Source organism: Lactuca serriola, chromosome 6, assembly GCF_051521515.1.
Source record: "Lactuca serriola cultivar US96UC23 chromosome 6, Lser_US96UC23_V15, whole genome shotgun sequence".
NCBI classification, from domain to species: domain Eukaryota; kingdom Viridiplantae; phylum Streptophyta; class Magnoliopsida; order Asterales; family Asteraceae; genus Lactuca; species Lactuca serriola.
In genome coordinates, this window is record NC_136413.1 from 24,291,738 (window position 1) to 24,310,775 (window position 19,038).

At 33.8% G+C, this 19,038-nt stretch overlaps 1 long non-coding RNA gene across 1 annotated transcript; it reads right to left on the reverse strand.

Moving 5' to 3' along the window:
• Nucleotides 1–8,536: 8,536 nt before the first annotated feature.
• LOC145058276 (uncharacterized) lies at nt 8,537–9,778 on the reverse strand. Its single transcript, XR_013686305.1, has 3 exons — nt 9,219–9,778; nt 8,948–9,082; nt 8,537–8,819 (listed from the first exon to the last, which is right to left on the reverse strand). It is a non-coding gene; the product is annotated as an uncharacterized LOC145058276 (long non-coding RNA).
• Nucleotides 9,779–19,038: the final 9,260 nt, after the last annotated feature.

Genomic DNA, 19,038 nt, shown 5'->3' on the forward strand with positions numbered 1-19,038 from the left:
TAAACAATAAACCATATATCTTGGTTTTAAGACCATGTGATATGATCATCTTGCGATCACTCGTGATAGATGAAGTGATTCTAGCAAGTGCAGGTTTATTCCAATGCTCAAAACTTATTTATAAGCACTCATGAATGTTGTAACAAACCTTTGTTATGTCTAATACCATTCAGACAATCAACACACCAATTCATGACAGTCTTCATTCATACCTACTTCCAACATATGAACGACTGTGGACAGTTTGAATGATTCGATTATTCTTAATAAACTAAATCATTCTGGAAGTCAAAACATGCAAAGTGAAACAACCAATTAACATAAGACAGACACCATTAAATAATAATCCATTATTTAATCATCAAATGTCAATTACATTTATCTATTACAAGTTTCCAAACTATCTAATCCAAACTAATATCGTCCTTTAGCCCAATGCTCCTAGCGTGCTGCAAGTGCTTAACCCTACTCAGTCCCTTCATAAGCGGATCTGCTGGGTTATCCTCTGACGATATCCTCTTAACTACGAGGTGCCCTTCTTCTACTCGATGTCTAATAAAGTGATATTTTTTGTCGATATGTCGAGATCTACCATGATCTCTCGGTTCCTTGGTCAAGGCAACTGCTCCTTCATTATCACAGAAAATTTCCATAGGCTCCTTTATGGCTGGTACAACTCCAAGCTCTCCAATGAAGTTCTTCAACCATATCGCCTCCTTTGATGCTTCGCTTGCTATAATGTACTCTGGTTCGCACGTTGAATCAGCTACGGTTTCTTGCTTGGAACTTTTCCAAGTTACTGCTCCTCCATTAAGGATAAAGACCCAGCCCGACTGCGAATGGTAGTTATCCCTGTCGGTCTGGAAGCTGGCATCACTATACCCTCACACCTTCAAGTCATCACTCCCTCCGAGAACCAGAAAGCATTCCTTGGTCCTCCGAAGGTACTTAAGGATATTCTTAACTGCGGTCCAATGTGCTTTGCCAGGGTTCCCTTGATATCTACTAACCATGCTCAAAGCAAAGGCCACATCAGGGCGAGTACAAGTCACATCATACATGATTGAGCCAACTGTGGAAGCGTAAGGTAATGGACTCATCTCTGCTTTCTCGGCTTCGGTACTCAGACTTTGAGTCTTACTCAATTTGGCATTACTTTGTATCGGTAATTCTCCATTCTTCGAGTTTTCCATACTAAAACGTTTTAGTACCTTATCCAAGTAAGTATTCTGACTAAGTCCTATTAGTCTCTTACTTCGTTCTCTCACTATCCTTATTCCTAAAATATAGGAAGCCTCTCCGAGGTCCTTTATAGCGAAACACTTCCCGAGCTAAGACTTAACTCCTGCAGAGTCGGGATGCCGTTTCCTATGAGCAGTATGTCATCAACATACAAAACGAGGAAGCTAACTATACTCCCACTGGCTTTGACATATACACATGATTCATCTTCGCTTTGTACAAATCCAAACTCTTTGACTTTCTCATCAAAGCAAATATTCCATCTGCGAGATGCTTGTTTAAGTCCATAAATGGACTTCTCAAGCTTGCACACTCTATTGGGGTGCTCTGCATCGACAAAACCCTCTGGCTGAGCCATGTAAACATCCTCAACCAACTTCCCATTAAGGAAAGCGGTCTTGACATCCATTTGGCATATCTCATAATCATGAAATGCAACAATGGCTAGCATCACCCTAATAGACTTTATTTTAGCAACTGGTGAGAAGGTCTCATCATAGTCAACTCCGGGAGTTTGAGTAAAGCCCGTCGAAACCAATCGCGCATTATATGTGTGTACATTCTCATCCACGTCGGTCTTCTTCTTGAAGATCCATTTGCACCCAACGGTCTTACATCCGGGCACATTGTCAACCAAATTCCAAACTTGGTTGTCATACATGGACTGAATCTCGCTGTCCATCGCCTCTTTCCATTTTGCAGACTCTAAGCCTGACATGGCTTCCTTATAGCTGTTAGGTTCATCCAGATTTATTAGTGTACCATCACTAATATATGTGTCCCCTTCAGTAGTAATATGAAAGCCATAAAACTGGGGTTGAAGTCTAACTCTTTCGGAACGTCTAAGAGGTAAGGACTCGTCAATCGGTTCAACCGGAGTTTCCTCCTCGGGTTGAGCGCCAGCGATAGAGGTTCCTTCATCATTCAAATCTTGAATCTCTTCAAGATCGATTTGCCTCCCACTATCTCCTTGGCTTATGATGTGTGTAAAACCCACTAGTTTTAAACCTACTTTTAATTATCAAATAACACACAAAAGGCAGTGAATCTATCAATTGTGGTATAGCTAAATAAGCAAGGTATCAAACACAGGGAATGGCAAATTAAACTAAAAACTAATTTAATCTAAGTTAATTAAGAAGCAGGGGTTTTTCTCTAGTTTTACAAGACTAGAAACTTACTAATTATTACTAATTTAAAGCTAGAAAATAACGATTTAACTAGATTTAATAATTGGAAAGGAACTTCTGTTTAGTTCAACTTGGTTAACTCTATGGTTGATTTTCAAGGTAATAGTGCAATGGATTAATTCTTTCGTTGGTTACCGATTCAAATGATTATATTTGTGTTCACTACCCTAATCCTTAGCAAATAAACTAACTCAAACAGTGGCCAATTGTCTAATTTAATTATATTTACTAGATTAATTATTCGGGTTAAGTTAGACTTGCAATGGTTAACTAATTTAGTCTTTTTAATTAACCTCTTGTTTGATAGTCATCTTACAAGCTTGCACATGAATTTACTCAATTTTCTTATTAATTCTAGTTTTATATTCATTAATCCTATACATATAACTATGTGGTCACAATATATCATATGAGGACAATAATCAATAGATGTTCATTCTAATCAATTATCTTCCTATTAACAGGAAATTAATTATTATTCACACACAAGGTTCTTTAGCAAGCTAAAATAACAAAAATTCACCAACTTAGAATTAATCCTACCAATCAATCAAACCATATTGTCAACTTTGTATCCCCAAACAGAAGTCTAAAGGTTTTAGCTCATAATTAAAGTAAATAACAGCAAACAATCAAAGTCAAATTGCTTAGTCATGATGAATAAACAAAAGAATAAATGGAATGATGAAATTTTGCCTTAATTACTCTCCGGAATTGAATTCTAGCTTCCTTCGTCGTCTTCTAGGCTTTTTTAGGCTTCTCAATCGTAGCAAGATACTTCTGAATCGTCCCAGAACTCCCCCTTATCGATCTGTGGAGTTATCTTTAAATAAGCGATCCGACTCGTCGAGTCAAGTGATGACTCGTCGAGTCCCTCTCACATTCCCCGTATTGCGATAACTCTCTGGGATTCCGAATCATTATCCTTCTGATTCCCCGACCGGACTCGTCGAGTAGCTATCTGACTCGACGAGTAGAATCTTTTTTTAGTGTTTTTCCTTCTTCATTCCACTCTCGAGCTCCTAACCGCTTCTCTTGCTTCCTTTTGCTTCCGAGCTTCATCTTTGGACTGAAAAACATAATTTAACACTTTTAAGTACCTTTTGTCCATAATATGCGATAATTTAGCTAATATATGAATAAAAACTATACTAAATACACACTAAATATGCACATATCAGCTTATGAGTTCTCGCTCTCGGAAAACCCCTCTCCTTGCAACGAAGACAACATTGTCACTCGGTCTATAGAAGACATATCCAAAGGATTTCTGCGGGTAGCCGATGAAAATACATCGCTCACTACGAGGTCCGAGCTTGTCGTGAGTATCTCGTCTTACGAAAGCCTCGCAACCCCAAACCTTGATATGTGCCAATGAGGGAGCTTTCCCTGTCCACATCTCGTGAGGTGTTTTGGCAATCTTCTTTGTAGGGACTCGGTTAAGGATATGGGCGGCAGTCTCTAAGGCATACCCCCAGAATGAGATAGGTAATGAAGCACGACTCATCATGGAACGAACCATGTCCAACAAGGTTCGATTACGTCTTTCTGCCACACCATTCAGCTGTGGTGTCCTAGTTTATAAAAAAACTATTATTTAACAATTTACCATATTGTTGTAAATCAACTAGTGTAAATTTTTCTTATACGCATTATGATTGTTTTACCTTGAAATAACCAGTTCACACAAAAAATACTACATTATACAAAATTATATGACTTTTTTGTGACATTGTATATTATAGCAAGCACGTTATAAAATTGTGTAGTATATCAAAGATTTAAGCTATTACTAGGCATGTTCATTTATATGTTTAAGTACACAACGTTTATACATGTACATATGTTCATTAATTTGAAACATTCATTTTTATAAAAGCAAGCACATTACATTTTTACACACATGTCAAACATGTTCAGCTTTTATAAACCTTATACATTGATATTCATTATGCCTAGTGACTTAATCACAATTAAGTTAGAGTTGAGAGTTATTCACCAACTTTTTAGTTAAGGCCTTTTTAGTTAGATGTTATGTGATTTATTAGTTGAGTCTAAACACTTAGCATATGTACATTACTGTAACCGTTAATCTTTGGAACCGATACATATGTATAGATCAATATTGGGTTGACATTCCCACCTGTTGTTGCTAGCTACAACCCTCGATTGATCAATGGAAACGGGTGATAGGTGTCTAGAATTTTTACTACAACCTCCGATGAAGCGTTGTAGGGGGGTACACACAAGTCATATAGCTCGGTTATAGGACTCACTATAAACATTAACTAGAATATATATATATATATATATATATATATATATATATATATATCCCTCTTACTATCAGCCGTGGGCTTGGTTGCCTTCAAAACTATTTTAAGTATAGAATTACTTATGTAACAGTGCAATTTGGGTTTAAAGATATTCAAAAGTTTATTACGAACACAGTTTAATGTATGGTTTTACATACATAAAAGATACAATTTGGCCTTCAAGGATTTATCACAAACACCGTTTAAAGCATGAATTTACTTATACTGAAATAAATTTTGGGCTTTTAAAGACTCATTGCAAATATTGTTTGAATTATTATTATACATACAAAGATAATACTTTTTAGACATATTAAAAGTATTACTCCTTTTAATAGAAAACCTGTAACACTCACCAACCTTGTATTGACCCTCAAAACTACATGTATTCTCATGAAATCACTAAACAGACATTCAAGAAAGATTAGATTACAGGTGACCTAGTTAGTTTACTGGCTGTATTATATGCCTATCTGTTAAGGCAATTCATGTATTATTATTATTTGTAAAAACCTTGTATTCAAATATCATGATGGAACATGAATGTTATTTGGTTTATTGTTGTACTTGTGCTATATATGTTGGATAAGGTATCTAAGTCCATAACTATATTTTTATGTACTTGACCCGAGAGTAACATGGTCCATTTGGGTTTCATTTCACCAGAACAATCTGATACAATGGACTTTTGAGGAGAGGATATTTATGATTTATTAATATATTATAAGTTCTAATATATTAATATGAAATCATATTATTTAATTAGTATTGATCAAGAATTAATTTGGAATTAATTTAGTGATTAAAAGAGATGAATTAAATATATATGATTGATTGTGTAAATTAAAGATTCTTATAATGTGGACCAATGATCCAAACCGATTCCAGATTAATTCTGATTAATATTTAATCCATTCTAACTGATTTCATATTAATATATTAATTCTAATTAATCCCAAATTAGTTTTAGTTATTTAACAATTGATCTCATATTAATTTATTAATCACATATTAAATTAACAAATCAAATATCTATTTACAATTAATATATTAATCATATAATATATTAATAAATCATTTCCTCATAATTTCTAACTAGTTTATTAATCATATAATAATCTAATAAATTATCTCTCTCTATAAATGTCATTATAAGAAAGTTCTAGTTATAAGGGCAACCCAAAAAGGATTTTGCTTCTAATTACAAGAATATACCAATTTAGTTATGAACTTAGACACCTTAATACAACAATATACATATCTAGGTCGTTTGAGAGAAAAAGTTAAGGTGATAGGTGAAGCACTACACAAATCATCAGTCATCCAGCTTAACGAGTGAGTGCATAGTTGTTTTCAACTTACACATAGATATCAAGTAATTAATTTGCTTTAACACCTTATGTGCTTACCGTATGTGTATCTTGATATTTGTAATAAATGAGATGATATAACTTGAGTTTACTTGAATTAATAATATATGTAATTTACCGTATTTATAAAAATATTGGGTAGGAAAGGGTTGAGAAAGAGATAAATTAGTGGTAAGAGAGCATGCCAGAAATAAAATAATGGTGAGAAACCATGTCAGAGATAAAATAATGGTGAGAGACCATGCCCAACATTATACTAGTCCACTAGTGAGAGCAGTCATCTAGCAGAGCATTGATGAAGATCACAAGCTCTTCTAGACAATCTGATAGAACGTTAGCAGACTCGTAATCTATATGTGTTAATGAATCATACAAACCGAGAGTATGGAGTATGTGTTCATTCGAGTACTCTATCCCCCTCATGGTTGCCTTATGGACATATATTGCTATAGAATCCCCAAAGTAATATTGTTTACTCGTTACTTCCAGCAATCCTTTAGGAAAGGTCCCTTTAGATCATCAATTTAGGATCATAGAGTAAGAATAACAAGATGGATAATCGGGTACACTTTGACGATATATTTAAGAGATTATAATTAAATTATTATGGATTGAAAACCCTATATGCTCACCAGGATCTCAAGCCTGACCCACTCAGTTTCTTTTTATCACAGGTAATGGTATGAAAGTTCAAGGATTTTGATGTTTGACTCTGCCAAGAGATTTAAGGAGTTTTAGGCCATTAAATGATTTGATGTAATGCATATAAAGACTAGTTTACGCTTATGTTTATGTATCGTTTATGACGTCCCAAAATTTTGAATATTAATGAAAAATATTTCTTCAAAAATGCTTTTGATATTGATATCATTTCTCATTAATAATGTTTTGAGACAAATTCCGCACTAATAAAACATAAAAACAATAATCAATTTTAAATAAACATAAAGACATTTTTTTAATCAAATGTAAAATTGGGGATGTCACACTTGCAATACAGCCTCTCATTCCTCAACACCCCAAGTAACTCTCATCGGTGCTCTTCACTGTGACATTCCAGAATTTAGGTTAAAGATTATAAACGGCCAAGGTCATAGTAAATTTATTTGTAATTTTATGCATTAAGTTTTAATGCATCTTATGTGATTTAAATGAGATATTTCAACTATTACAAGACACCTGAAGGTATATTACTTCCAAATATTTAATCTGACAAACAAGACAAACAGCTCAAACGACAACCTTTGGAATGCGTCTGAAAAAATGAAATTTCGTATTAAGCCGTTTTGAGAATAACAAACACTCTGGTCTCGAAGTACGTGTTTCCTTGTTTCTGAAAATATAAAAAACGTCCAAAACGGAGTTTGTATGCAAAAGATACGACTGTTTTAAGAATCCAAAACCAGTATTATACTGTTTTTCTTAAAACCACTAAAACTGTTTCTATCCGTTGAGGGACATGCACATCTCGAATGGAAATTCCGAAAGCATTTTTGGACGCAGGTTATAGCCTATAATTAATTTCATATTTGATGTATATATATATATATATATATATATATATATATATATATATATAGTTAGATTCAAATGTTTTAATATCTAGTGTGGTTATAGGATTTATTCTGGACCAATCATTTTAGTTATTTTAAGAAAGTAATTAATGTATATTAAATGCTGAAGATCTAATTAATGCTCATTATATCTTTAACATCTAATATTCATTGATTATTTTCTTAAAATAATTAAAATGATTGGTCCAGAATCAATCCTAAATACACACAATAGATATTTAGAACAATATAATCTAACCCTATATATATATATATATATATATATATATATATATATATATATATGTTAAAAATATCATGTGTTTTTAGATTATTAATCGCGAAGTCTTAAACTATTAATTTCGACATAATTTCTATTATTGGTAATGTATTCCGGCAAAATATAGGAATCCAAACCAGTTGTTATGGATTTTAACGATGAAAACAGCCCAACACTCAACAGTTTCATGAACAATTTTATATATATATATATATATATATATATATATATATATATATATATATATAATTGTTCACGAAACTGTTGAGTGTTGGGCTGTTTTCATATATATATATATTATATATATATATATATATATATATATATATGGGTATGGACATTTGTTATGATCAATTACACGTGGTTGATTAAATTGTTATAAATATGCATTATATATGTTTATTTTAAATTTAACAAAACAAGGTTTAACAAATTTATAAATTTTACATTCCTAACGTATGACTTTAAAGTCATATATACGTATTATACAAGTTATATAACAAATTAATGATAATTGGAAATAGATAATATTTATTAAGAAATGATTTCTAAATGTTATATATATATGCTAGAGGAAAACACCAATAATATATACAAAATCAAACAAATAAACGCAAATACATACCCAATTAAAACATACATCAATACTCACACATTACATGTTGAAACAAATACATAATACACAAAATACAGACACAAAAAAATAAAAAATAAATAAAAACAAAAATAAAAATAAAAAACCTTATACAATACAACTTATGCCTGTTAGTGTACAACCAGTTACCAGTCACTGATTACTTCCGAGCTTTATCCTAAACAAAACCGCAAGCAAAGTTCCTGTTATACTTCCATTGAAGCCATTCCATCTACTGAACATTCAAGGAGGAAAGGAAGAATTAACACTCAAACTCAACTTAAAATTAAATCAAATCTAAGGATCAAATTCTTTTTTTATACAATCAAAAGTTAAAATGTGAAATAAAAGAACGCCCTTCACCTGTTCATAGCTTTCACTGCCTTCAATCATCCCCATTGATTTTTATCAAACAACCAAAACCCAAACACCTCCATGTTTCCTTTCATTGTGCATCAGTTCCAGTCAAGAACACAAGAGCAAACACCCATCGATTCCCTATCAAACATCAAACAATCCAAAACATCTATTTTTTTATTCTATCAATTTCTGCCCAATAAATTTTGATCAATAACAATAAAAAAAATGAAAGAAGAAGATCAGGGGAGCTGCCAGAGCAGCCCCGTTCACATACCTTTCAACCACCGAGAACAAAACCCACCGAAGTGGGTGTTTCCCCAGAGCCCCTTGTCACCACTTTCGTCCTTCCCCTGCTCCATTCGTCAATCCTTCCTTCTCCTTCCTGTGTTGATGACGATCGAACCAGCCAAGAAAACGAACCCCTTTTACATTCATATTCTTCCTTCTGTGCTGTTCCCATCGACGACGAAGCCCCAGAGACCACATCGACTTGCGAAGCCGGACCACGCACCTCGCAGCCGGACGGGAAACAGGGAGAGCCTCGCTGGTTTTACCTCTTCTCTTCCTTCGGTTCGACCAAACACCGGAGCGACGCCACTACCCTCGTGCGCCTCTTCCCCGCCGCTTCGATCTTTTTCCCCTTCGGCCTCGCAAACGCCGGAGACAGCCTCCACCTCGCAATCGATCCACTGTTTCTTTTGCTCAAGTTGAAGAAAACGGAGACCCGATTCCCTTTTTGCCTTCGTCGTTCCTCCTTGATACGGGCGTTCAGTCGGTTTTTGTCCCTATGGCCGATAAAACGAAGATGCGATTTAAGCCCTTTCCCTTTTGTTTGATCCAGAAAACGGGTTTCGATTTGACCCAGTGAAAATTGAAGGTCCACTCAAACTTGCATTTAAATTATCAAAATTGACCCCTTACAAGAGGAGTCCAATCCCCAATCATTGAATCCATTTATTCCAAACAACTCCTCCTTTGAAATTATTTTAACCAAGTCAGTCCCACTTCGGTTAATTGAATGACTAAACGATCCCTATAATTTACCAAAATTATAAAACAACCCCTATAGTGTAAATTTGTTACGAAATGGTCCCGGTAGTATTTCAAAGTTTAAGAATTGTGGATTTATGATTTTTCACATAAAGCTTCTCAAACACACTGATTTCGAACAATTGGAACTCACACTTCAAGGGTGAGTGTTTATGGCCCCTTCTAAATATTTTAATTATTTCCGGGGGGGGGGGGGGGGGGGGGGGGGGGAATACATGTGCCTAAATAATTTGTTTATACAAATCAATTTCCTTTTTTTTTTTTATGTAAAAATACAATAAGCCTAGTTTATAAAAAAACTATTATTTAACAATTTACCATATTGTTATAAATCAACTAGTGTAAAATTTTCTTATACTCATTATGATTGTTTTACCTTGAAATAACCAGTTCACACAAAAAATACTACATTATACAAAATTATATGACTTTTTTGTGACATTGTATATTATAGCAAGCACGTTATAAAATTTTGCAGTATTTCAAAGATTTAAGCTATTACTAGGCATGTTCATTTATATGTTTAAGTACACAACGTTTATACATGTACATATGTTCATTAATTTGAAACATTCATTTTTATAAAAGTAAGCACATTACATTTTTACACACATGTCAAACATGTTCAGCTTTTATAAACCTTATACATTGATATTCATTATGCCTAGTGACTTAGTCACAATTAAGTTAGAGCTGAGAGTTATTCACCAACTTTTTAGTTAAGGCCTTTTTAGTTAGATGTTATGTGATTCATTAGCTGAGTCTAAACACTTAGCATATGTAAATTACTGTAACCGTTAATCTTTGGAACCGATACATATGTATAGATCAATATGGGGTTGACATTCCCACCTGCTGTTGCTAGCTACAACCCTCGACCAATCAATGGAAACGGGTGATAGGTGTCTAGAATTTTTACTACAACCTCCGATGAAGCGTTGTAGGGGGGTACACACAAGTCATATAGCTCGGTTATAGGACTCACTATAAACATTAACTAGAACATATATATATATATATATATATATATATATATATATATATATATCTTACTATCAACCATGGGCTTGGTTGCCTTTAAAACTATTTTAAGTATAGAATTACTTATGTAACAGTGTAATTTGGGTTTCAAGGATATTCAAAAGTTTATTACGAACATAGTTTAATGTATGGTTTTACTTATACAAAAGATACATTTTGGCCTTCAAGGATTATCATAAACACAGTTTAAAGTATGAATTTACTTATACTGAAATACATTTTGGGCTTTTAAAGACTCATTGCAAACATTGTTTTAATTATTATTATACATACAAAGATAATACTTTTTAGACTTATTAAAAGTATTACTCCTTTTAATAGAAAACCTGTAACACTCACCAACCTTGTCTTGACCCTCAAAACTACATGTATTCTCATGAAATCACTAAATAGACATTCAAGAAAGATTAGATTACAGGTGACCTAGTTAGTTTACCGACTGTATTATATGCCTATCTGTTAAGGCAATTCATGTATTATTATTATTTGTAAAAACCTTGTATTCAAATATCATGATGGAACATGAATGTTATTTGGTTTATTGTTGTACTTGTGCTATATATGTTGGATAAGGTATATAAGTCCATAACTATATTTTTATGTACTAGACCCGAGAGTAACATGGTCCATTTGGGTTTCATTTCACCAGAACAATCTGATACGATGGACTTTTGAGGAGAGGATATTTATGATTTATTAATATATTATAAGTTCTAATATATTAATATGAAATCATATTATTTAATTAGTATTGATCAAGAATTAATTTGGAATTAATTTAGTGATTAAAAGAGATGAATTAAATATATAGGATTGATTGTGTAAATTAAAGATTCTTATAATGTGGACCAATGATCCAAACCGATTCCAGATTAATTCTGATTAATATTTAATCCATTCTAACTGATTTCATATTAATATATTAATTCTAATTAATCCCAAATTAGTTTTAGTTATTTAACAATTGATCTCATATTAATTTATTAATCACATATTAAATTAACAAATCAAATATCTATTTACAATTAATATATTAATCATATAATATATTAATAAATCATTTCCTCATAATTTCTAATTAGTTTATTAATCATATAATAATCTAATAAATTATCTCTCTCTTTAAATGTCTTCAAATAAAGTTCTAGTTATAAGGGCAACTCAAAAATGATTTTTCTTCTAATTACAAGAATATACCAATTTAGTTATGAACTCAGACACCTTAATACAACAATATACATATCTAGGCCGTTTGAGAGAAAAAGTTAAGGTGATAGGTGAAGCACTACCCAAATCATCAGTCATCCAGCTTAACGAGTGAGTGCATAGTTGTTTTCAACTTACACATAGATATCAAGTAATTAATTTGCTTTAACGCCTTATGTGCTTACCGTTTGTGTATCCTGATATTTGTACTAAATGAGATGATATAACATGAGTTTACTTGAATTAATAATATATGTATTTTACCGTATCTATAAAAATATTGGGTAGAAAAGGGTTGAGAAAGAGATAAATTAATGGTAAGAGAGCATGCCAAAAATAAAATAATGGTGGGAAACCATGTCAGAGATAAAATAATGGTGAGAGACCATGCCCAACATTATACTAGTCCACTAGTGAGAGAAGTCATCTAGCAGAGCATTGATGAAGATCACAGGCTCTTCTAGAAAATCTGATAAAACGTTAGCAGACTCGTAATCTATATGTGTTAATGAATCATACAAACCGAGAGTATGGAGCATGTGTTCATTCGAGTACTCTATCGCCCTCATGGTTGCCTTATGGACATATATTGCTATAGAATCCCCAAAGTAATATTGTTTACTCGTTATTTCCAGTAATCCTTTAAGGAAAGGTCCCTTGTGTCACACCCCGAAACCGAAGGCGGAAACGTTCCGTGGCGGAGGACGTCATGTAGTATCGCAACCAATGTACATAGTAAGCATAGTAAACACAACCATTACATTACATAGGAAATTTACATTTGTTTGAAAGTAAAGTGTTACAAGTGTTATAGATATATATCATATGAACAAAAGCTAAGAGGAGTCTTCTATACACTCCGTCTTCTCCAAAAGACCGCGGGGTACCTGTCTAATGTGGACCTGAGAATACAAGCAGTTTGAAAATCAGCATAAAGCTGGTGAGTTTATAAGCGGTTTGTTTTTCTGAAAATGAACAAGTTTCCTTTGGTTTTCTGAAAAAGTTATGAATCCAAGAAAATCCCATATTTTCTTATAAGTAAAGTTTAGTTATCCATTAGTTACACGGTCTAGTTAAGAACAGTTCAGTTATCCCACGAAAAACCCTTATTTTCCTAAAAGTTTGTGGTTGGTTATCGAATCCAAATGTAATGTACAAGTATCTACCATACTTAAAATGTTTGTGTGAAGTTTCCTGAAAGCCTAGTTATCCTTGAAATGTATGTTAGTTTTAACACATATATAAAACTATTTTGTGGAAAGTAAACTAATTCTTAAGGTTATTAGCTTACTAAATTCATTATTACCAACAAGTAAATCTCTGTTATCTAAATTGTGAGTTCTATAACCATACGATAGACTAGATATGACAACAAGAAGTCCAAACCATTTTATGACTTTTGTCACCCTTGAACCTTTCGGTTCGGCTGTAGCTAGCAGCCAGGTTCGGGGTAGTCAGCCCCGTATAGATCTATACACTCAAGTCACGCTCTCCCTCCAGGAGATTCTGGTTACAAGGGTGGTCCTCCACTCACGTATCTCTGTGGAGTGTTACAAAGGACGTGTCTCCAATTATTAAGATTAGCGAATTTACAAGTAATAATGCGGAAAATCCTGTTTTAAATTCTAATATACTTTGTTTTCACGTTCTCAACCTTTTTGGTGTTCTCATTTGATCCTACTCCTATATGTATATATATATATATATATATATATATATATATATATATATATATAGAGTTAGGTTCAAATGTTTTCACTATCTATTGTGTGCCCGTATGATTGATTCTGGACCAATCATTTTAGTTATATATAGAGTTAGGTTCAAATGTTTTCACTATCTATCGTCGGTCCTTCCTCCTCCTTCGTGTGTTGATGACCATGGAACCAGCCAAGAAAACGAACCCCTTTTACATTCATATTCTTCCTTCTCTGCTGTTCCCATCGACGACAAAGCCCCGGAGACCACATCGACTTGCGAAGCCGGACCTCGCACCTGGCAGCCGAACGGGAAAGAGGGAGAGCCTCTCTGCTTTTACCTCTTTTCTTCCTTCGGTTCGACCAAACACCAGGAGCGACGCCACTACCCTCGTGCGCCTCTTCCCCGCCGCTTCGGCCTCGCCAACGCCGGAGACAGCCTCCACCTCGCAATCGATCGACTGTGCTCAAGTTGAAGAAAACGGAGACCCGACTCCATTTTTGCCTTCTTAATTCCTCCTTGATACCGGCGTTCAGTCGGCTTTTGTCCCTATGGCGGATAAAACGAAGATGCGATTTAAGCCCTTTCCCTTTTGTTTGATCCAAGTCAGTCGAATACGGGATTTCAATCAGAAAGGGGTTTCGATTTTGACCCAGTCAAAATTCAAGGTCCACTCAAACTTGCATTTAAATTATCAAAATTGACCCTCATTTGACAAATCATCATTGAATCCATTTATTCCAAACAACCCCACCATTGAAATTATTTTAACCAAATCAATCCCACTTCGGTCAGTTAAATTACTAAACGATCCTTATAATTTAGCGAAATTATGAAACAACCCTTATATTGTGAATTTGTTACGAAATGGTCCCAAGAGTATTTCAATGTTCAGGTATTGTGGATTTATGGTTTTTCAAACAATGTACCAGTAGTTTCACAATGCAACATTGATACAATAATGAACTTTGTATGCCTAAGGGCATGTTTATATAAAGTTATTATGTGCATTACACTTATTTATAAACTACAATAAATTATGAAGTTATAATGTGTCAAAATTCATGACAACACCGACACGATACTAAGGATAAAAAAAACAAGTTTTCAATAGACTACTTTTAAGCCTGTGTGACCTAAATGAAAGCTGTAGATTTTGTCTCCGCCGTCGCGTGGATATAAAGAACGTTAAAAGCATAGTTCGTATGCAAAAGTTATGACCCACCAAAGTTTCTGCTGTCTGAGAGCTTGACATGTGTCCGAAACCCTAGCTTGATCGAGCTCATGACGTGAGCATATATGGCTCACAAAGTGAGGTAGCCAATCGAAACCTTTCAAGCCTAGTATCCATACGGCAAGTCTACGGAGTGATTCATCAAAAACTCATGACGTGAACAGTAATCCCTCATGACGTGATGAGTCAACGGGACACCCTCCGAAGCTAGGGACGCAGATGGCGGGTCTACGAGCTGATTAGGACAAAGCTCACGACGCGAGTGTCAAAATCTCGGACTATAAATAGAGAGCTTGCCCTCTTTGTTTTGGTTACACAAATACACTACTCTCTCTCTCTCTCTCTCTCTCTCTCTCTCGTTTTGTTGATTTCGAGCCTTTTCCCGAGTCGTCGGTCTCTAATTGCTGACAATTTTCTAGCTAAATTCTACCCGCAATCATATTTAAGGTGAGTTCATACGCCTACATTTTCATGTCTTTTCCTATGTTTTAGGAGGGAATATAAGTAAACACACGGAAACTCGTGTTAATCTACAAACTATTGTTATTGTTTTCTTACAATTTATATAACTACTACATGAAAACATTTACATACAGTCCATCTTACGACACAACAGTTATCAGTTCAAATGAAACATACATTGTAAACTATAATAGGTAGAGTTTGGGAAACATTCACATTATTTTACCCTTTTGGGACAAAGAAACAATAATATAAAAATAAGTTTATTTTTATATTTTACAAACATAATGAAAGGGTAATACTTACTTTTACAACAACAAGTGTTTTATAGTTATTTACAAAAAACACGTATCTCGTTGGAAATTTGTGAGTCAATGTCTTCGTCGTATCTACCAAGGTATACAAGCAAGTCCTGTTTTATAACCCAAGTCTCCTTTCTAAGAGTGTGATAATTGTGTATAAATCTATACGAGATTGACGACCCCCGCACCCTGGTTGTTAGCTACAGCATGACCGGCAGGTTATGGGTGACAAATATCAAATAGGGCAACACCTGAAGAACGTCGAGGCAGGCAAATCATTTATTAGCACGGTTATGAAAACTCGCACAATAAACGACTATACGTGGATTTTTACATGAAAACACATCTCTTCAAATGGTTTTATATACAAATAAAACTAGTTATAACTATTTTAAGTATTGAAAATACTTGTACCTTTTCGGTCTAGGAACATATTAGACTACAACTCAACTCATGGGGAAAAAGTCTATATTTTATTTTACGTAAAAACACATCTCTTCAAGTTGTTTTATAAATTAATAAAACTACATATCATTAATTTAATTATGGTAAAATACTTGTACTTTCGGTCATGGAATGTTTAAGACAACAGTTCAGTTTTATGGAAAATAAAGGATTTTCCGGGATAAACACCATCATTTTACAACAAACGGCTAACAACTCATTTTATAGAAAATATTGGATTTTCTGGAAACAAAATTGAATTCATAACATATAATATTTCATACAAATGCTTATGAACTCACCAACTTAATTGTTGACACTTTTTCAAATAACTTGTAATCTCAGGAAATCAGTAATACATTTAACCACAACTTTTGAGGACGGAGCGCTAAGGGGTGAGTTTAAAACATTTTTTGTCATCATATGATAATTTATTTAAAAACATGTAAACTTTATACCAATGTAACCTTTTGAATTATATATATGATGTTTGTGTTTGCTTTCTTTACTCGATAATTGTTATGATACTGCACATGACGTCCTCCACCCCCGAACGTTTCTTCCGTTCCGGTTTGGGGGTGTGACAGATTGGTATCAGAGCGTTGTTTATAGTGAACTAAGTATATCGAACCATATGATATACAACTATAAATACAATGGGACTAAAACACTCTGACCAAGAGTTATACTTTTAAATATAATAATATTTTTATAAAAAGTATACATGCATACATATGTATTAGAACAGAATCATAATAAGAACAAAACAAAAGTATTAAAGATGCATTGAACACTACGAGTATGCCTTGGGATATGTAATCAGGTCTGGGATAAATATATCCTGCTCAACTATGTTTATCCGAGAGGTGGCCAGCATATGCCTGGGAATAGTCGTAGCGAGCAACAAGTCTAAAAGCTTACCAACCCTAAAAACTCTTAAATTGAACATAAAATTTAAAATACTATAGGAGTATTTTGCAAGAACCATAACTACAATATTTAGGTTTCGACATTTATTTTCATACACTTTAGTTTTTCATTTATTTCTCATATCCCTATTCTCGTACAGACACAATGGCAGGATTTCACCTACATGGAGACCCTTATTTCCCAAATCAAGGCAACGGTGGTTGGATTGAAGAGGATCCGGAGGATGATCATGAAGAAATAATGGAAGAGGAACCAATGGAAAACGAGGAAGAGGAAAAAACAATGGAAGATGAAGAAGAAGATTCGAATGGCACTGACTCGGACCCAGAGGTCTACAACCCACCACGAGCTATTCGATACCCTGCACCTAGGCAAAACTTCCTCGGCCCAACACCCAGATGGGCTGTGGAGTTAAGAATATGGAGCCAAGAGCAAGTCCAACATTCTCCTTATGAAATAGAAAGAGGGTTCTATAACCTCTCCAAAGGAGGTTCAGCTGACAGAGCTCTTTGTCACACCCCAAAACCAAGAATGGAGAAAACGTTCTGGGGCGGAGGACGTCATGTAAAGTATCACAACAGTGCAAAGTAGTAAACAAGAAACAACATTATCCATTTCATTAATAGTAAAATTTTAATACATGTGTATTATTTCATAGAATAAGACACCATAATAAGAAATCAAAATAAAAGATGAGTCTTGACTGCTCCGTCTTCTCAAAACCTGGTCATCGTACCTGTCTACTGGTGACCTGAGAATACAAGTTATTTTGAAAGCGTAGATCAGCATAACGCTGGTGAATTCATAAGTACTTTAGTGTCATTGATTTGTAAAGTTTTGAAGAAAAGACTTGTAAATATTAAATAAAAAAATTTGTATAAGTATGAAAACCCTAGAAAATCCCATATTTCCTACTAGTATAAAAACTAGTCTTCTACCAAGACCCGACTGTTTTGAAGGTTTGCTTCTCTGTAAAATGAAGGTTTTTCCCAAGTACAACTATTACTATCAAAATATAGATTACCTCATCGGTTATGTGAATGTGTCACATTATAAAAGTAATAGGGAAGATTATATAATCGTTGAAATCGTATCCATTTATCTAGGATAAACACGGCGCGGTAAATCGCCGAACAGTACAACTAAGGTCATCCATGGATGAGCTGATCTCACTGTAGCTAGTAGCCGAGTGTAGAATGGTCAGTCCCGTAGTGTGTAAACATCTTTCTAGTATAATATGTAGTATTCTTCCTAGTATAGTATATTGCAATTCTCTTCGTATAGTATACTTGTATTGACTCATGTGTGATTCCTTGTACTAGGAATAGTAAATTGTATCTCCTAAACTATACCTAATACATCTTACTAGTAATGTATGTATAAGAATGAATGAAATCATGCCTTTTCTACCCAAAGGTACTGAACCGACTGATGTAACTTTTATGTCTACATATGTATACATAATATATAACTAATATTTAGACAACATTCGGACAAATAACTGATACCCTAAGGCCGCATCCAAACAAGGAAAAGGAATTAAAACGAGTTAGCAGTCCTAAGTCCTTTAAACATTACTTACATAACTATACATATATAGGCATGCATTTGACAATATATAAAAGTTTAAAAGAAGTTTTGTAAAACATTTAAAGAGTTTAATAATAATTATTGATGACTTGATGTCAATTTATAAAACAAGTTAAAAGCAGTTTGTTTGATATAAA